The sequence below is a fragment of the Aquarana catesbeiana genome, linkage group LG13 (assembly GCF_042186555.1).
Source record: "Aquarana catesbeiana isolate 2022-GZ linkage group LG13, ASM4218655v1, whole genome shotgun sequence".
NCBI classification, from domain to species: domain Eukaryota; kingdom Metazoa; phylum Chordata; class Amphibia; order Anura; family Ranidae; genus Aquarana; species Aquarana catesbeiana.
This window is the reverse complement of record NC_133336.1, coordinates 216,260,234-216,281,063: the sequence shown is the minus strand read 5'-3', so window position 1 is coordinate 216,281,063 and position 20,830 is coordinate 216,260,234. Positions and strand designations below refer to the sequence as shown.

At 54.5% G+C, this 20,830-nt stretch overlaps 1 protein-coding gene across 2 annotated transcripts in view; it reads right to left on the bottom strand.

Moving 5' to 3' along the window:
- Nucleotides 1-20,830, bottom strand: part of ZBTB7B (zinc finger and BTB domain containing 7B) — a 54,492-nt gene that overhangs the window by 14,035 nt on the left and 19,627 nt on the right. The window contains exon 2 of one of the 2 annotated variants that reach the window (XM_073608713.1): nt 3,411-3,479. The exons of the other annotated variant lie outside the window; for it this stretch is intronic. The gene's annotated coding sequence lies outside the window, so the exon portion shown is untranslated. The remainder of the gene's footprint in view (nt 1-3,410; nt 3,480-20,830) is intronic. 2 annotated transcript variants of the gene reach the window in all.

Sequence of the window (20,830 nt, the reverse complement as noted above, 5' to 3'; positions counted from 1 at the left end):
CTTTGAGGCGGGTGGTCAGAGAGGGATCGCTTTGAGGCAGGTGGACAGAGAGGGATCGCTTTGAGGCAGGTGGACAGAGAGGGATCGCTTTGAGGCAGGTGGACAGAGAGGGATCGCTTTGAGGTGGGTGGACAGAGAGGGATCGCTTTGAGGTGGGTGGACAGAGAGGGATCGCTTTGAGGTGGGTGGACAGAGAGGGATCGCTTTGAGGCGGGTGGACACAGAGGGATCGCTTTGAGGCGGGTGGACAGAGAGGGATCGCTTTGAGGCGGGTGGACAAAGAGGGATCGCTTTGAGGCAGGTGGTCAGAGAGGGATCGATTTGAGGCGGGTGGACAGAGAGGGATCGCTTTGAGGTGGGTGGACAGAGAGGGATCGCTTTGAGGTGGGTGGACAGAGAGGGATCACTTTGAGGTGGGTGGCCAGAGAGGGATCGCTTTGAGGCGGGTGGACAGAGAGGGATCGTTTTGAGGCAGGTGGACAGAGAGGGATCGCTCTGAGGCAGTTGGACAGAAAGGGATCGCTTTGAGGCGGGTGGACACAGAGGGATCGCTTTGAGGCGGGTGGCCAGAGAGGGATCCCTTTCTTGTAGTCGGTGACATTGTTCCTGAAATGTTCGTTTTTCTTTGACAGCAGGTACACTAACCGAGGTGTAATAATCGTATTACTATTCAGTTTCTATCTGATGCTCTAGTGTTTCTAAATCTAGCAATATTACTACCAGATGTTCCCAATAGATCCGGTGATTTACAATGCGGTTGTAACTTGTCGCAGGATGTGATAATGGGGGAAAATACAACCGTGTGTCACCTTCTCTCTGTGCGTTACCATAAAATATGGTCACTTTTTTCTAGTTAGAAGGAAGTTGCATTTAAAATAATGGTAAACTGAACAAATTACAATCAGATTGTACAATCGTCTTTGGATTTAACAATAACTACGTGATTGGCCAGAGAGGAATCACTTTGATTAATATACAATCAAATCACTTTATTTGGATATAGGATCTTGAAGCGAGGCCTTCACAACACATTCGTAAGCCAAAAGGAGATCATACAGAGAGAGGAGCAGGGACTGTGTGCCGTCTGAGGACCCGGTATTATCACCACAATCACATTATTATATTATATAAATCATACATAAGATGCTGAGAAACCAAAATATACTGATCCCAACACACCACTAAAATATAAAAGAACCCAAGAGCAAACTCAGAACCCCCTTAAAACCACATCATAGACCACTACAAGACCAAAAATTCAAAGGGGACCATGTTTTAGGGACTCCAGAGACCACCTGAATGATGAGACCACCACCACCTCCCAAGTCACAAGACCACTTCAGTCAGGAACTGAGACCACTAAATCCCAAGTCACAAGATCACCCCTTCCAGAGTCACAAGACCACTTCATACAGAAATGGAAACCACCTCCTCCCAAAGTCCAAGGCTACTTCATACAGGAACTGAGACCACCACCTTCAGAGCCATTTCATACAGGAACTGAGACCACCACCTACAGAGCCATTTCATACAGGAACTGAGACCACCACCTCTCAAGTCACAAGACCAATTCATACAGGAATGGAGACCATCGACTCCCAAGTCACAAGACCAATTCATGCAGCAACGGAGACGACCACCTTCCAAGTAACAAGACCACCTCTTCCAGAGCCACAAGACCGCTTCATAGAGAAATGGACACCACCTCCTCCCAAAGTCAAAGACTACTTCATACAGCAACTGAGACCACCACCTACAGAGCCATTTCATACAGGAACTGGGACCACCACCTACAGAGCCATTTCATACAGGAACTGGGACCACCACCTCTCAAGTCACAAGACCAATTCATACAGGAACGGAGACGACCACCTTCCAAGACCAACTCTTCCAGAGTCACAAGACCGCTTTATACAGGAATGGACAACGCCTCATCTTGAGTCACAGAAATCACCATCTCCAGAATCACAAGACCAATTCATACAGGAACTTAGACCACCACCTCTCAAGTCACAAGACGATTTCATACAGCAAAGGTCACCACCTCTTCCCAAGTGGCAAGACCACTTCATTCAGGAACTTAGACGACCACCTCCAGAGTCACTTTATACAGGACTGAAACTACCACTTCTGAAAGCACAAGGCCACTTCATACAGGAATTTACCTCACAAGTCGCAAGAGCACTTTATACAAGAATGGACACCACCTCCAGAGTCATTTTATACAGGAACTAAAACTACCACTTTGAGGCACAAGGCCATTTCATACAGGAATTGAGACCACCACCCGAATCACAAGACCACTTCATACAGAAACTGAGACCACCACTACCAGAGTCAGAAGACCACTTCATACAGGAATGGAGACCAGTCCCTTCTAAGTCACAAGATCATTTCATACAGGAACTGAGACCACCACCTCCGGAGTCCCAAAACCACATCAAACATAAATTGAGACCACCATCTCCAGAATCACAAGACAACTTCATACAGGCGCTAAAACCACCACTTCCAAAATCACAAGAGCACTACATACAGGAATGGAGACCACCCCCTTCTAAGTCACAAGATTACTTCATACAGGAACTGAGACCACCACCTCCCGAGTCACAAAACCACATCAAACAGGAATTGAGACCACTATGTGCTATGTCACAAGACAACGTTGTACAAATACCAAAACCACATCTTCTTGAGTTGCAAGACCACCCGAGACAGTTTTGTCAAATTATCAACACAGCCCCCCTATAAAGATATCAAGACCACCACCTACAGAATCCCAAATCCACTTTATAAAGATGCGAAGACCACCACTTCCACAGTTGTGAGACCATCACTTCCAGAACACCACCATGTTATACAGACACAGAGACCACATCTTCGAAAATTAGGAGACCCTGTCATACAGACCCAGGTGGCCCTTACTTTTGTTTAAAAGACCCCCTGCACATAAATCTGAGGCCACCAACTGCTAAGCTATAAGAAGCTATGGTTACATAATCGGCTTACAAAAATGTGAGACCCCCCCCCCCCCCCAAGATCTCCAAGACCTCCAGAAATCTGGGACTGTTCAGACCACCATTTTCTCTAAAGGCAGAAGGCAACACGACACTATAAATGAATAGCGAAGCATCATACAAAGGAAACGAAACCAACAGCACAGCAGATACCACGCACAGATCCCACCGCCTTTCACAAAATGGTGTTCTGGGTCTGTAGGCCATACGTGGCCTGGGACATCACATACCATCTCAAAGTCTACATGGCCAAATTAGGAAACTCTAGTAAGAAGTGATGAGGACCCACCACAGGTAAAAGGTCCCCAAACTCACCATCCATGGTCCCACCACCCGTCTCAACACCGAACAGAAACGTCCCTTTTATAAAACCCTCCCATCGGTTCCACTAACCTGCGGGGTGAGCCTTGTCCTCCAGTCCCAGTCTCGAGCCTTCGCAAGTCAGATCGTCCCGGCCGATCACTGCCAACAAAACAAACGACACATTGAAACCCCCCAAAAAAAATTCCACCCGTTCGAACAAAAAACAAAAAATGACAATCAGAACTCAAAGAAAGAAAAAGGCAATTTTCTTTTGTTTGGTGAAAATGCCGCCCACGAGTAAACTTCCCAGAAGTGTTAAGGGGAGAAAGCACTGCGCCCCCTTTGAAGTTGGGGTGAGAGGGGGTGGAGGGGAAGAGGAATGGAGGGAGGGGGCGGAGCATCCTTTTACTTGTTTTTCGAGATAAGGAGCAACAAAAAAAAAAAAAAAAAAGAAGAGCGACGACATTTTCCATACAGCCAGCGCAGGGCGTCTCGTACACCTCGAGTGCAAAGAAAGGGCATCCGAGGAGGTGACGATGCTGACATCTGAGGCTCTGCAAGGATGTAATAACCAATGGCGCAGATTTCACAGAAAGCCTTTTTACCCCAATTTTTTTTATTTTTCTTACCCAAATTTTTTATTTTTCACACGACTGACTGGTATTCTCATTCAGGTGTACAGACTCCTCCCCCTGGACTGAAATGGCTTCCTCATATTTTACTGCACACTGTGAGCTTCTCACAACGACCCCCCCAAGGGGGGCGTATGCTTGACAGCCTGGGCTAACAGGAAGTGAGTTAAATGATACTGGCCGTCATTCAGCCTGGAAGAGGAGTGCCATCTACTGAAGGAGTGGGCCTTCTGCAGGGGCCGGATTGAGGGGAGCTTTTTTTCTATGTAGTAGGGAAGGATTTGGCACCTAGTTTGCACTTGCTGGTTGTCACCAGAACAGGAAGAGAGGGGGAACAAATTCAAAGGGGACAACCTGTTCCAGTGGCAACCATCTAAGACAGCCTTTCTTGACCTTTTTACCCCCCGAGGAACCAGGTACTATCAGGTCCAGGTGAATCCCTGATAGCACCAGCTGGTGGGAAAATTATCCCTTACATTGGTGGCTAGTGTAAACAATACCCCCTTCCAGCGACGGTGAGAATGCCCCCAGTAATGGCGAGAATGCCCTCCCTCCTTCCAGTGGCGGTGAGAATGCCCTCCCTCCAGTGGCAGCGAGAATGCCCTCCCTCCTTCCAGTGGCGGCGAGAATGCCCCCCCTCCAGTGGCGGCGAGAATGCCCCCCATTCCAGTGGCGGCGAGAATGCCCCCCCCTTCCAGTGGCGGTGAGAATGCCCCCCCCCTTCCAGTGGCGGCGAGAATGCCCCCCCCCCTTCCAGTGGCGGCGAGAATGCCCCCCTTCCAGTGGCGGCGAGAATGCCCCCCCTTCCAGTGGCGGCGAGAATGCCCCCCCTTCCAGTGGCGGCGAGAATGCCCCCCCTCCTCCAGTGGCGGCGAGAATGCCCCCCCTCCTCCCAGTGGCGGCGAGAATGACCCCCCTCCAGTGGCGGCGAGAATGACCCCCCTCCAGTGGCGGCGAGAATGACCCCCCTCCAGTGGCGGCGAGAATGACCCCCCCCCAGTGGCGGCGAGAATGACCCCCCTCCAGTGGCGGCGAGAATGCCCCCCATTCCAGTGGCGGCGAGAATGCCCCCCCCTTCCAGTGGCGGCGAGAATGCCCCCCCTTCCAGTGGCGGCGAGAATGCCCACCCTCCTCCCAGTGGCGGCGAGAATGCCCACCCTCCTCCCAGTGGCGGCGGAGAATGCCCCCCTCCTCCCAGTGGCGGCGAGAATGCCCCCCCCTCCTCCCAGTGGCGGCGAGAATGACCCCCCCCAGTGGCGGCAAGAATGGGCCCCCCCCCCCAGTGGCGGCGAGAATGGGCCCCCCCCAGTGGCGGCGAGAATGGCCCCCCCCCAGTGGCGGCGAGAATGGCCCCCCCCTCAGTGGCGGCGAGAATGACCCCCCCCCAGTGGCGGCGAGAATGACCCCCCCCCCCCCAGTGGCGGCGAGAATGACCCCCCCGTGGTGGCGAGAATGACCCCCCTGTGGCGGCGAGAATGACCCCCCCCGTGGCGGCGAGAATGACCCCCTCCTCCTTCCAGTGGCAGCGAGAATGCCCCCCTCCTCCTTCCAGTGGCAGCGAGAATGCCCCCACTCCTCCCAGTGGCGGCGAGAATGCCCCCCCTCCTCCCAGTGGCGGCGAGAATGCCCCCCCTCCTCCCAGTGGCGGCGAGAATGCCCCCCCCTCCTCCAGTGGCGGCGAGAATGCCCCCCCTCCTCCTTCCAGTGGCGGCGAGAATGCCCCCCCTCCTCCTTCCAGTGGCGGCGAGAATGCCCCCCTCCTCCTTCCAGTGGCGGCGAGAATGCCCCCCTCCTCCTTCCAGTGGCGGCGAGAATGCCCCCCTCCTCCTTCCAGTGGCGGCGAGAATGCCCCCACTCCTACCAGTAGCGGCGAGAATGCCCCCCTCCTCCTTCCAGTGGCGGCGAGAATGCCCCCCTCCTCCTTCCAGTGGCGGCGAGAATGCCCCCCTCCTCCTTCCAGTGGCGGCGAGAATGCCCCCACTCCTACCAGTAGCGGCGAGAATGCCCCCCTCCTCCCAGTGGCGGCGAGAATGCCCCCCCTCCTCCCAGTGGCGGCGAGAATGCCCCCCTCCTCCCAGTGGTGGCGAGAATGCCCCTCCTCCTTCCAGTGGGGGTGAGAATGCTCCCCCTCCAGTGGTCTCGAGAATGTCCCCCCCCCTTCAGTGGCGGCGAGAATGCCCCCCCCTTCCAGTGGCAGTGAGAATGCCCCCCCCCCGAGGAACCAGGTGCTATCAGGTCCAGGTGAATCCCTGATAGCACCAGTTGGTGGGAAAATTATCCCTTACATTGGCGGCTAGTGTAAAGAATACCCCCCTTCCAGTGGCGGCGAGAATGCCCCCCCTTCCAGCGACGGTGAGAATGCCCCCAGTGACGGCGAGAATGCCCCCCCCTCCTTTCAGTGGCGGCGAGAATGCCCCCCCCCGTGGCGCCGAGAATGCCCCCCTCCTTTCAGTGACGGCGAGAATGCCCCCCCAGTGGCGCCGAGAATGCCCCCCTCTCCTCCCAGTGGCGGCGAGAATGCCCCCCTCCTTCCAGTGGCAGCGAGAATGCCCCCCTCCTTCCAGTGGCAGCGAGAATGCCCCCCCTCCTTCCAGTGGCAGCGAGAATGCCCCCCCTCCTTCCAGTGGCAGCGAGAATGCCCCCCTCCTTCCAGGAATGCCCCCCCTCCTCCCAGTGGGGCGAGAATGCCCCCCTCCTCCCAGTGGTGGCAAGAATGCCCCCCCTCCTCCCAGTGGCGGCGAGAATGCCCCCACTCCTACCAGTGGCGGCGAGAATGCCCCCCCCCCTCCTTCCAGTGGCGGCGAGAATGCCCCCCCCCCCTCCTTCCAGTGGCGGCGGAGAATGTCCCCCCTTCCAGTGGCGGCAAGAATGCCCTCCTTCCAGTGGTGGCGTGAATGCCCCCCCTCTCCTCCCAGTGGTGGCGAGAATGCCCCCCCTTCCAGCGACAGTGAGAATGCCCCCAGTGACGGCGAGAATGCCCCCCCCTCCTTTCAGTGGCGGCGAGAATGCCCCCCCAGTGGCGCCGAGAATGCCCCCCTCTCCTCCCAGTGGCGGCGAGAATGCCCCCCTCCTTCCAGTGGCAGCGAGAATGCCCCCCCCTCCTTCCAGTGGCAGCGAGAATGCCCCCCCTCCTTCCAGTGGCAGCGAGAATGCCCCCCCCTCCTTCCAGTGGCAGCGAGAATGCCCCCCCTCCTTCCAGTGGCAGCGAGAATGCCCCCCCTCCTTCCAGTGGCAGCGAGAATGCCCCCCCTCCTTCCAGTGGCGGCGAGAATGCCCCCCCTCCTCCCAGTGGCGACGAGAATGCCCCCCCTCCTCCCAGTGGCAGCGAGAATGCCCCCCCTCCTCCCGAGTGGCAGCGAGAATGCCCCCCCTCCTCCCAGTGGTGGCAAGAATGCCCCCCCTCCTCCCAGTGGCGGCGAGAATGCCCCCCCCTCCTTCCAGTGGCGGCGAGAATGCCCCCCCCCTCCTTCCAGTGGCGGCGAGAATGTCCCCCCTTCCAGTGGCGGCAAGAATGCCCTCCTTCCAGTGGTGGCGTGAATGCCCCCCCTCTCCTCCCAGTGGTGGCGAGAATGCCCCCCCCTTCCAGTGGAGGTGAGAATGCCCCCCCCCCTCTTCAGACAGCTAAAGATCAGTGGTGTAACGATGCTGGCTCTGCCAAGTGGTGTTGGCCCCAGCAATATGGAGGTACCAACAGATGGGAGATCAAATCAGCCACAGCTCAAGGAACATCTACCAACCTCTGGAGGAACCCTGAGTGATAATGGCTGGTCTAGGAAAACTATCATTGAATGGGGGGGGGGAGGAGCGCCCCGTTGTCAGGAATAATGCAACTCTTGGTGGGAGAAGACAATTGTCTATTGAAAGTGTAAATATGTACAGCTCATCGAACGCGTTTCAGGGTACATGCCTCCTCCCCCCCCCACCCCCTCCATCAGGGCTATTGGTACACACCAACGGAGACCGGTGTCTTTATAACTCATCATCACGCAAGCCTGGTGTTTGCCATTACAAGAAAATTTGGTACCACTGATCTCCATTAGTGTGTTCCAACAGCCCTGGACAAAGGGGAGAGGCAATTCCGACGAAACGCGTCTGCCCGATCTGTAAACGGCTGCATTTTCCCGCCAAGAGTTGCATTATTCTGGACCCTTTTTCCTCCCCACTGAAGCCTTGTTTCGGCTCTGTGGTACCAGTAACGTAGCAGCCCAAACTTCCAAAAAGGGAGATCAGAATCACCACTCCCCCATGGAACCGACCAATGACTGCCAGTAACCGTTTACCTCAGTCCAGCACTGTCTTTACCTCAAATAAGAACTAGAAGAAGGATGTGCTTTCAATCAAACCAAGATTAGCAATTTCAATGAATTAATCACAATATAATGATTGATAAATTCGGGAGGACTCTGCGCTCAGATGGAAGGTTACCACCAATTATAATATGACTCTACTTTCTGTAATAAGGGCCCATTTAGAACCATTATAACAGAAACCTTCCCTTTGTGTCCTTACTCCTCTAACTGCCAGGTACGTGTAGATTCATTCTTATTTTTTCTGGCTCCTTAACATCTCATACACCATGGAGGCTTCCAGTACTGCGGGCTCAGACATAGAGTCTGTGAGGGTGTCAGGAAAGCTCTATTGCTCATTGGGTGCTAAAAGATTGCCAGCTAGAACTAGTCACTTTGGCTGCTGCACAAGAGCCTGTGGGGGCCCCGCTGCTCTAGTGCAAGGCCCCCCCCTGAGCCACACGTGGGCTTGCCACGATGCAGAGTGACACCAGGAAAACCGATTCACATGGCAGGAATCTTAATGACCATTATCATCTCCCCGGCAATTACACGGCCGGATGCCAGAATATGTCACCGAGCCGGAGCCCCGCAATTATCTCCACAACAAGCCAGGGAGGGGAGGGCCGCGTCCAGGGAGGTGCTGACGACGGATTCACTTCCCACCTGGCCTGTCACAGAACGGGGCCAACGGTTTCAGGGCACGCCTTCTATTCAAAGCTGTTAAAAATGCCAGGCAGGCTAAAGGGGTATTAAAACTGGTCCTGGCCAACCGCCACCTGGCAACACCCCAGACGAGGCTCAGGTGGTGCGGAACACCATTTAACCCCTTCAAGGCAAACAGCCAAGAGAAGCACCCATTACCGGGCCAGAGTACGGCAGCGATTACAGGTTCCTTGGGCTGGGTTAGGAGGACTATACAAGGTAGACTTCTCAACCAGGGCTCTGTGCAACCTTAGAGGTCCTCCAGAGGTTACTAGGGGTTCCTTGACCAATGTAAGAGACATTCTTCCCACTGACCACCAATGTAAGGAGCATTCTTCCCACTGACCACCAATGTAAGGAGCATTCTTCTCACTGACCACCAATGTAAGGAACATTCTTCCCACTGATCACCAATGTAAGGAACATTCTTCCCACTGATCACCAATGTAAGGAACATTCTTCTCACTGATCACCAATGTAAGGAACATTCTTCTCACTGATCACCAATGTAAGGAACATTCTTCTCACTGATCACCAATGTAAGGAACATTCTTCTCACTGATCACCAATGTAAGGAACATTCTTCTCACTGATCACCAATGTAAGGAACATTCTTCCCACTGATCACCAATGTAAGGAACATTCTTCTCACTGATCACCAATGTAAGGAACATTCTTCTCACTGATCACCAATGTAAGGAACATTCTTCTCACTGATCACCAATGTAAGGAGCATTCTTCCCACTGATCACCAATGTAAGGAACATTCTTCTCACTGATCACCAATGTAAGGAACATTCTTCTCACTGATCACCAATGTAAGGAACATTCTTCTCACTGATCACCAATGTAAGGAACATTCTTCTCACTGATCACCAATGTAAGGAACATTCTTCTCACTGATCACCAATGTAAGGAACATTCTTCCCACTGACCATTTAACCCCTTCAAGGCTAACAGCCAAGAAAAGCACCCATTACCGTGCCAGAGTACGGCAGCGATTACAGGTTCCTTGGGCTGGGTTAGGAGGACTATACAAGGTAGACTTCTCAACCAGGGGTTTGTGCAACCTTAGAGGTCCTCCAGAGGTTACTAGGGGTTCCTTGACCAGTGTAAGGGACATTCTTCCCACTGACCACCAATGTAAGGAACATTCTACAACATACAAGAAGACGTCTTCTGAGGACTGCAATCTCTATGTATGCCGGTCACAAACCACAGGGCCCTACACGCATTAATATGAACAAATGGGGTGCTAAAGCGCTAAGATAGATGATCCCCCCAAATCAATATTCTGCACACTTCCAATATGAGGTTGATTAAATGCTGTGATACAACTATGGAGGGGGGGGCTACTAAATTATGGTGTAGGATCAAGGAACAGAATGTGGTCAATTTGGGGCACCTCTCCTTTCTGACACAAAACGCTACTTAGAAACCCGTCCACACAGCTGCGTTTGCGACTTGCCCGAATCATTCCGACGAACTACGCGTCTGTGGCTAGGTACATCCCTTGTGTGTGTCTGGAACGCGCGTAACGTCACAGAGAAACGCCTTGCCATTTAGCAGGTGTATGGTGGTGCCATTAATTATTAATGGGGAATCAACAACTATTGGAATGAATTGTTAATGACACCCCCCCCGCACGCATGCGGTAGCTCACACCAAACCCACTAAGGTGCCGCAGCATGGTGCAGTTCGGGGACTTCTTTTGAGCATTTCCCTCTCGTAGGGCAGCCCGTATTGTGTGGTCCGAACTTAGAAAGACAAAAAACGTGTCAACGTTCCTTCACCGAGTTCCTCTGAAGATTCTGTGACGTCATATGGGGCTGAGCTTTACCCAGAATCCTACTGTGCTGATGTCTGGTCTGCTGGTCTCTTTGCAGCATTAAAGACCCCTTTATAGAACAAGTGGGGGGGATTCTGGAGGGGCTCTTCCCCCCCCCCCCCATTTTCATTATTCCGAAATCATGTGATTAAAAAAAGATCTGAGGCACCAGATTGGTGGCATCTCAAGTTCCAGCAGCCAAAGTCCAGATTGGGGGGGGGGGGTTAGGAAGGAGAATATGGGGCGCACCGTGTCAGTCAGATACACATCAGGGGCGGTCCAGGCAGTGAAAAAGCAAATCAGATCTGCCACTATGGGGCGTGGAGGAAAAGCGTTCTCTGTGCCTAGGTGAGCCCCCCTCCCCCCCCTCACCCACCGCTCAAAGGAGCTGAACTGGGCGGGGACGCGGCGTTTTATGGTCGCGGTTGAAAGGACTTTGGTCAGAGTGTCCTGCCGCTCCCTTCCAGGGGCTCGTAACAACCCCCTGAGCAAGGCACGCAACCTGATACAGCCACCTGCTGCTCATGTGACACCCTGAGGAGGGTCACCTGTCGCCCCCTCAGTCTAGGGAGAGGGTGGGTGATGGCAGCTAAACCTTACAACTAGTTATGTTGCCTATGCTGCAGAATAATCAGACCAAAAACTGCAGACTCACAGAAGAGGTCCCTCAAAACTCTGCCGACTAATAGAAGAGGTTCCTTAAAAAACTCTGCCGACTAATAGAAGAGGTCCCTCAAAACTCTGCCGACTAATAGAAGAGGTCCCTCAAAACTCTGCCGACTAATAGAAGAGGTCCCTCAAAACTCTGCCGACTAATAGATGAGGTCCCTCAAAACTCTGCCGACTAATAGATGAGGTCCCTCAAAACTCTGCCGACTAATAGATGAGGTCCCTCAAAACTCTGCCGACTAATAGATGAGGTCCCTCAAAACTCTACCGACTAATAGAAGAGGTCCCTCAAAACTCTGCCGACTAATAGAAGAGGTCCCTCAAAACTCTGCCGACTAATAGAAGAGGTCCCTCAAAACTCTGCCGACTAATAGAAGAGGTCCCTCAAAACTCTGCCGACTAATAGAAGAGGTCCCTCAAAACTCTGCCGACTAATAGAAGAGGTCCCTCAAAACTCTGCCGACTAATAGAAGAGGTCCCTCAAAACTCTGCCGACTAATAGAAGAGGTCCCTCAAAACTCTGCCGACTAATAGAAGAGGTCCCTCAAAACTCTGCCGACTAATAGAAGAGGTCCCTCAAAACTCTGCCGACTAATAGAAGAGGTCCCTCAAAACTCTGCCGACTAATAGAAGAGGTCCCTCAAAACTCTGCCGACTAATAGAAGAGGTCCCTCAAAACTCTGCCGACTAATAGAAGAGGTCCCTCAAAACTCTGCCGACTAATAGAAAAAGTCCCTCAAAAAACTCTGCCGACTAATAGAAGAGGTACCTCAAAACTCTGCCGACTAATAGAAGAGGTCCCTCAAAGCTCTGTCGACTAATAGAAGAGGTGGCCCAGAACTCTGCCGATTAATAGAAGAGGAGGTCGCCCAAAGCAGCAGAATATAAGTGGTCACCCAAGACTCTGCCGACTAATACAAGAGGTCCCCCAAAATTGCAGAATATAAAGGGTCATTCAAAATTCTGACGACTAACAGAAGAGGCCCCCAAAACTCTGCAGACTTTCCATTTTCATTATATATGTTATTTTATACCCGGTGATGTCATAACTGGGTCTCTGTGCTTCTCTATGCAATGCAGGCAGATCATGGCTGGTGAGAGCGGCTGGCAGGGTACTGTACATAGCTTCTTCAAAATCATCACCCACCCCCTTAGTACCCCTCTCATGAGCCATCAGTGCTAATGCAAGCAGTGGGAGGAGTTATGCGAGCATCAAAATGCCTTGACGGACGGTTGTCAGTCTGGAGGAGTGGGTGGTCCCGGGCAGGCTGTATTTGCTTGGGTACCACCCACATGAGGTGCTGAGCCCCCATGATTGAAAGTACTGAAAGCCAATAAATGAAAAGGGGCGGGGCCAGGGACAGTCAGGCAGGACGTCCTCCAGCCAGTAAATGAGGCGGAGCTCCATCTGACTGGTTTCACAATTAGAGTAGTGAGGAGGATGAGGAGAGGACTGGAAAGGAGGCTGGAGGGAGGCTTCACAATTGGTGTAGTGAGGAGGATGAGGAGAGGACTGAAGAGGAGGCCGGAGGGAGGCTTCACAATTGGTGTAGTGAGGAGGATGAGGAGAGGACTGAAGAGGAGGCCGGAGGGAGGCTTCACAATTGGTGTAGTGAGGATGAGGAGAGGACTGAAGAGGAGGCCGGAGGGAGGCTTCACAATTGGTGTAGTGAGGAGGATGAGGAGAGGACTGAAGAGGAGGCCGGAGGGAGGCTTCACAATTGGTGTAGTGAGGAGGATGAGGAGAGGACTGAAGAGGAGGCCGGAGGGAGGCTTCACAATTGGTGTAGTGAGGATGAGGAGAGGACTGAAGAGGAGGCCGGAGGGAGGCTTCACAATTGGTGTAGTGAGGATGAGGAGAAGACTGAAGAGGAGGCCGGAGGGAGGCCTCACAATTGGAGTAGTGAGGAGGATGAGGAGAGGACTGGAGAGGAGGCCGGAGGGAGGCTTCACAATTAGTGTAGTGAGGAGGATGAGGAGAGGACCAAAGAGGAGGCTGGAGGGAGGCTTCACAATTGGTGTAGTGAGGAGGATGAGGAGAGGACTGAAGAGGAGGCTGGAGGGAGGCTTCACAATTGGTGTAGTGAGGAGGATGAGGAGAGGACTGAAGAGGAGGCCGGAGGGAGGCTTCACAATTGGTGTAGTGAGGAGGAGGAGGAGAAGACTGAAGAGGAGGCCGGAGGGAGGCTTCACAATTGGTGTAGTGAGGAGGAGGAGGAGAAGACTGAAGAGGAGGCCGGAGGGAGGCTTCACAATTGGTGTAGTGAGGAGGAGAAGACTGAAGAGGAGGCCGGAGGGAGGCTTCACAATTGGTGTAGTGAGGAGGAGAAGACTGAAGAGGAGGCCGGAGGGAGGCTTCACAATTGGTGTAGTGAGGAGGATGAGGAGAGGACCAAAGAGGAGGCTGGAGGGAGGCTTCACAATTGGTGTAGTGAGGAGGAGGAGGAGAGGACTGAAGAGGAGGCCGGAGGGAGGCTTCACAATTGGTGTAGTGAGGAGGAGGAGGAGAAGACTGAAGAGGAGGCCGGAGGGAGGCTTCACAATTGGTGTAGTGAGGAGGAGGAGGAGAAGACTGAAGAGGAGGCCGGAGGGAGGCTTCACAATTGGTGTAGTGAGGAGGAGAAGACTGAAGAGGAGGCCGGAGGGAGGCTTCACAATTGGTGTAGTGAGGAGGAGAAGACTGAAGGGGAGGCCGGAGGGAGGCTTCACAATTGGTGTTGTGAGGAGGAGGAGAAGACTGAAGAGGAGGCCGGAGGGAGGCTTCACAATTGGTGTAGTGAGGAGAAGGAGGAGGAGAAGACTGAAGAGGAGGCCGGAGGGAGGCTTCACAATTGGTGTAGTGAGGATGAGGAGAGGACTGAAGAGGAGGCCGGAGGGAGGCTTCACAATTGGTGTAGTGAGGATGAGGAGAGGACTGAAGAGGAGGCCCGGAGGGAGGCTTCACAATTGGTGTAGTGAGGAGGAGGAGAAGACTGAAGAGGAGGCCGGAGGGAGGCTTCACAATTGGTGTAGTGAGGAGGATGAGGAGAGGACTGAAGAGGAGGCCGGAGGGAGGCTTCACAATTGGTGTAGTGAGGAGGAGGAGGAGGAGGAGGAGGAGGAGGAGGAGAAGACTGAAGAGGAGTCCAAAGGGAGGCTTCACAATTGGTGTAGTGAGGAGGATGAGAAGAGGACTGAAGAGGAGGCCGGAGGGAGGCTTCACAATTGGTGTAGTGAGGAGGAGGAGAGGACTGAAGAGGAGGCCGGAGGGAGGCTTCACAATTGGTGTAGTAAGGAGGAGGAGGAGGAGAAGACTGAAGAGGAGTCCAGAGGGAGGCTTCACAATTGGTGTAGTGAGGAGGATGAGAAGAGGACTGAAGAGGAGGCCAGAGGGAGGCTTCACAATTGGTGTAGTGAGGAGGAGGAGGAGAAGACTGAAGAGGAGGCCGGAGGGAGGCTTCACAATTGGTGTAGTGAGGAGGATGAGAAGAGGACTGAAGAGGAGGCCAGAGGGAGGCTTCACAATTGGTGTAGTGAGGAGGAGGAGGAGAGGACTGAAGAGGAGGCCGGAGGGAGGCTTCACAATTGGTGTAGTGAGGAGGAGGAGGAGAGGACTGAAGAGGAGGCCGGAGGGAGGCTTCACAATTGGTGTAGTGAGGAGGAGGAGGAGGAGAAGACTGAAGAGGAGGCCGGAAGGAGGCTTCACAATTGGTGTAGTGAGGAGGAGAAGACTGAAGGGGAGGCCGGAGGGAGGCTTCACAATTGGTGTAGTGAGGAGGAGGAGGAGAAGAAGACTGAAGAGGAGGCCGGAGGGAGGCTTCACAATTGGTGTAGTGAGGAGGATGAGAAGAGGACCGAAGGGGAGGCCGGAGCTCATGACCTCCACTTTGTGGATGAAGGGCGTTGTATCCGCCATCATGGACCTCCATTGGGCATCTTCGCCATGCACCCCCCGGTGTAAAGCAGCCTCCCTCTGCCCTCGGCACATGGAATGCTCTCCACACCGGAGCCGCCACGTCTGACGTGTGCAGTGTGGATTTTGCCCTGTGGGGGGGTTATTTTTTTGGGGGGGGTTCCGGATTTTGCATCCTCCAGTATGGAGGCCACGTGGTGCCTCAAACCTCCAAACATCTGCAGTAACACAATCGTGGGGGGGGGGGGGGGGAGAGGAAACTCAGAAAAAGCAAACATGCAAAGCGGGTTATTAAAACCTCCCGGAGGTTGTGCCACGAGGGGGTGGGGGGGACAAGGTTCGCCCCCCCCCAGGACAAGGTGAGGGGGTGGGGGGGGGGGGTGAGGTTCGCCCCCCCCCAGGACAAGGTGAGGGGGTGGGGGGGACGAGGTTCTGCCCCCCCCCAGGACAAGGTGAGGGGTACAGGTAGACTAAGCAAACACGACGCCCTGTTGGCACAGAGTACCAGGATGCTGGCAGCTCGCCCCCCCCCCCCCCCCACCTCCCTCTCGCTGGCAGAGTCCCACAAGAAAGCCGTGTTTACCCACAGGAGACAAAAAGTCCGGAGGGGGTGGGGGTGGGGGGCACGGGGGGGGCACGAGGAGGGCGAGATGCCTCCACCACTCACTTCAAAGACAAAGCCCCCCCCCTCTCCTCCCTAAACGCGGCCTCGTCCCCGAGACACTTCAAGTTAAATGAAAAAAAGGGGAACTGTGACCCTCCAGCATGTGACACGGGCATGTGATTAGAGTGTCAGCTCTGGAGGTGGGGGGGGGGGACAGACCACGGGGGGGGGGGGGTACAGACCACGGGGGGGTGATAAAGGAAGGGTGAAAATGGGTGAGGCCGCTGACACTGGAGGATTGTGGGTGAGATACAACCGCTGAGTCAGACCCTGAAATCACATGCTGAAGAAATATCCCCCCCCAGGAAGAAAAGGGGACATTGAAAAGAGGACATGGGAACCCCCCCGCCCCCCCCCCCCCCCCCGCGCCGCCCCCCGCGCCCAGCAAGTGTCGCAATGGTGGTTGTGAGTCAAAGTGAAAAGTCTGAGATGAGGTGAACCACAAACAGCAGCCTGGCGACACGGGGGGTCTCCGGGGGGGGGGGGACACAAAAAGAGCCGACAATGCACAACCAGAGGAGGAGGAGGAGGAGCCAGCAAAACCATGTACTAAAATGTCACCGCAGAGATCCCCCTACAGAGCTACACCTCACTGCAATCTAGAGTGTCAGCTGTGTGTAGTAGTAGTAGGGAGTGAGCTGTGTGTAGTAGTAGTAGGGAGTGAGTTGTGTAGTAGTAGGGAGCGAGCTGTGTGTAGTAGTAGTAGTAGGGATGAGCTGTGTAGTAGTAGTAGGGATGAGTTGTGTAGTAGTAGTAGGGATGAGCTGTGTAGTAGTAGTAGGGATGAGCTGTGTAGTAGTAGTAGGGAGTGAGCTGTGTGTAGTAGTAGTAGGGAGTGAGCTGTGTGTAGTAGTAGTAGGGAGTGAGCTGTGTGTAGTAGTAGTAGGGAGTGAGCTGTGTGTAGTAGTAGTAGGGAGTGAGCTGTGTGTAGCAGTAGTAGGGAGTGAGCTGTGTGTAGTAGTAGTAGGGAGTGAGCTGTGTGTAGCAGTAGTAGGGAGTGAGCTGTGTGTAGCAGTAGTAGGGAGTGAGCTGTGTGTAGTAGTAGTAGGGAGTGAGCTGTGTGTAGTAGTAGTAGGGAGTGAGCTGTGTGTAGTAGTAGTAGGGAGTGAGCTGTGTGTAGCAGTAGTAGGGAGTGAGCTGTGTGTAGCAGTAGTAGGGAGTGAGCTGTGTGTAGTAGTAGTAGGGAGTGAGCTGTGTGTAGTAGTAGTAGTAGGGAGTGAGCTGTGTGTAGTAGTAGTAGGGAGTGAGCTGTGTGTAGTAGTAGTAGGGAGTGAGCTGTGTGTAGTAGTAGTAGGGAGTGAGCTGTGTGTAGTAGTAGTAGTAGGGAGTGAGCTGTGTGTAGTAGTAGTAGGGAGTGAGCTGTGTGTAGTAGTAGTAGGGAGTGAGCTGTGTGTAGTAGTAGTAGGGAGTGAGCTGTGTGTAGTAGTAGTAGGGAGTGAGCTGTGTGTAGTAATAGTAGGGAGTGAGCTGTGTGTAGTAATAGTAGGGAGTGAGCTGTGTGTAGTAATAGTAGGGAGTGAGCTGTGTGTAGTAATAGTAGGGAGTGAGCTGTGTGTAGTAATAGTAGGGAGTGAGCTGTGTGTAGTAGTAGTAGGGAGTGAGCTGTGTGTAGTAGTAGTAGTAGGGAGTGAGCTGTGTGTAGTAGTAGTAGGGAGTGAGCTGTGTGTAGTAGTAGTAGGGAGTGAGCTGTGTGTAGTAGTAGTAGGGAGTGAGCTGTGTGTAGTAATAGTAGGGAGTGAGCTGTGTGTAGTAATAGTAGGGAGTGAGCTGTGTGTAGTAATAGTAGGGAGTGAGCTGTGTGTAGTAATAGTAGGGAGTGAGCTGTGTGTAGTAGTAGTAGTAGGGAGTGAGCTGTGTGTAGTAGTAGTAGGGAGAGAGCTGTGTGTAGTAGTAGTAGTAGGGAGTGAGCTGTGTGTAGTAGTAGTAGGGAGTGAGCTGTGTGTAGTAATAGTAGGGAGTGAGCTGTGTGTAGTAATAGTAGGGAGTGAGCTGTGTGTAGTAGTAGTAGGGAGTGAGCTGTGTGTAGTAGTAGTAGTAGGGAGTGAGCTGTGTGTAGTAGTAGTAGGGAGTGAGCTGTGTGTAGTAGTAGTAGTAGGGAGTGAGCTGTGTGTAGTAATAGTAGGGAGTGAGCTGTGTGTAGTAGTAGTAGGGAGTGAGCTGTGTGTAGTAGTAGTAGTAGGGAGTGAGCTGTGTGTAGTAGTAGTAGTAGGGAGTGAGCTGTGTGTAGTAGTAGTAGGGAGTGATGGGGATAATCAGCCCATCAGGGTGTAGCACAGTAGTGGGGCCCAAGTGATGTGCGGCGGGTTGGGATGTGGGCGGAGTCTGGAGACTGAACACTCGCAGAGCTCGTCTCTACCCAGCACCAGGCAAATAGGAGGAGGCAGATAAGAGTGTGTGTGGGGGCGGGGCGGGGCAGATAAGGACCCCCCCCTGCCCTTCCCAGGGTCTTCTGTCACTGCTGGGACCATGTGCAGCCACCGCCATCCACACAGCACTACTACTCCCAATCTACACAGAACTACTACTACCAATCTACACAGCACTACTACTCCCAATCTACACAGAACTACTACTACCAATCTACACAGCACTACTACTCCCAATCTACACAGAACTACTACTACCACCATACTACACAGAACTACTACTCCCAATCTACACAGCACTACTACTCCCATACTACACATACACAACAAAGCACTACTACTACTACTACTACTCCTTCCAAACAGCGCTACTACTACTCCCATACAACAACACTACTACTACTACTACTCCCACACAACACAGCACAACAGCACTACTACTCCCATACTGCACTACCACTCCTTCCACACAGCACTACTACTACGCCCATATAACACTACTACTCCTTCCAAACAGCACCACTACTCCCATGCTACACTACTACTACCCCCATATAAAAATAACTACTACTCCCACCACACAGCACTACTACTACTACTCGGGCTAGCACACCACATAGGATGTTTGGATGGATCCATGTGAGGTATAGAGGGAATACTTTGGGACGGTTCCCCCCGTTCCTTTAGCCGGTAGTAGGGGGGCTCCTCTCCAGAGCCGTGCAGTGAAAGGGTTACTCAGGTGATGCTGGGTGGCAGATCCCTGGCTGTACTCCACCTAGGGCTCAGGCCGCACCCACCTACTAACCAGACTGGTTTTCCCGAGCTCCAGAAAATCCCTGCAGGGCCGCCCTTGTAAAAATGGGCCAGGTGGGCACACACCCCTCCCTTCCTGGTACCAGGACACCGTTCCCGCATTCCTGCCCCGAAACTGGCGAGTACAGCGATTACCCAACATTCTGTGCAGCAGGACCCGCACTCTGCTACAGAGGAACCACAACACCCAGCATGGCACAACGCCACCCATTACAGGCACCGAGGGCATAACGCCACACATTACATACCGTGCCAGGGGACATCCAGAACCATTTACTGCTGGAAGATCTCATCTATATGAATTGTAGTTGTATACAGGTCTTCACCGAGGGCACGCCGTCAGCCCAGCAGACACCGAGGGCACGCCGACAGCCCAGCAGGCACGCCGACAGCCCAGCAGGCGGCCAGGGCACGCCGACAGCCCAGCAGGCGCACTAACAGCCCAGCAGACGCCGAGGGCACGCCGACAACCCAGCAAGCGCCGATCGAACGCCGACAACCCAGCAAAGCGCCGAGCGAACGCCGACAACCCAGCAAAGCGCCGAGCGAACGCCGACAACCCAGCAAGGGCCAGGGCACGCCGACAGCCAAGCAGGCGGCCAGGGCACGCCGACAGCCAAGCAGGCGGCCAGGGCACGCCGACAGCCAAGCAGGCGGCCAGGGCACGCCGACAGCCCAGCAGGCACCGAGGGCACGCCGACAGCCCAGCAGGCACCGAGGGCACGCCGACAGCCCAGCTGGCACGTCGACAGCCCAGCAGGCGGCCAGGGCACGCCGACAGCCCAGCAGGCGCGCTAACAGCCCAGCAGGCACCGAAGGCACGCCAACAGCCCAGCAGGCACCGAAGGCACGCCAACAGCCCAGCAAGCGCCGAGCGAACGGCGACAACCCAGCAAGCGCTGAGCGAATGCCGACAACCCAACAAGCGCCGAGGGCACGCCGACAGCCCAGCAAAGCGCCGGGGGCACGCCGACAGCCCAGCAAAGCGCCGAGGGCACGCCGACAGCCCAGCAGGCGCCGAGGGCACGCCGACAGCCCAGCAGGCGCCGAGGGCACGCCGACAGCCCAGCAGGCGCCGAGGGCACGCCGACAGCCCAGCAGGCGGCCAGGGCACGCCGACAGCCCAGCAGGCGGCCAGGGCACGCCGACAGCCCAGCAGGCGGCCAGGGCACGCCGACAGCCCAGCAGGCGGCCAGGGCACGCCGACAGCCCAGCAGGCGGCCAGGGCACGCCGACAGCCCAGCAGGCGGCCAGGGCACGCCGACAGCCCAGCAGGCGGCCAGGGCACGCCGACAGCCCAGCAGGCGCCGAGGGCACGCCGACAGCCCAGCAGGCGCCGAGGGCACGCCGACAGCCCAGCAGGCGCCGAGGGCACGCCGACAGCCCAGCAGGCGCCGAGGGCACGCCGACAGCCCAGCAGGCGCCGAGGGCACGCCGACAGCCCAGCAGGCGCCGAGGGCATTAGAAAGATTTCCCTTCACTTCCTGTCCCAGAGACACAACCGGAAGTGAGAGTAAATCTCTTTAAAAGGTGGTCAGCGGGAAGAATGTTCCTTACATTGGTGGCCAGTGGGAAAAAATGTTCCTTTAGGGTGGAGATCAGAATGCCACCCTTACAGGCAGCCAAAAAAAGATCATTGGTGTCCTGTAGCTGGC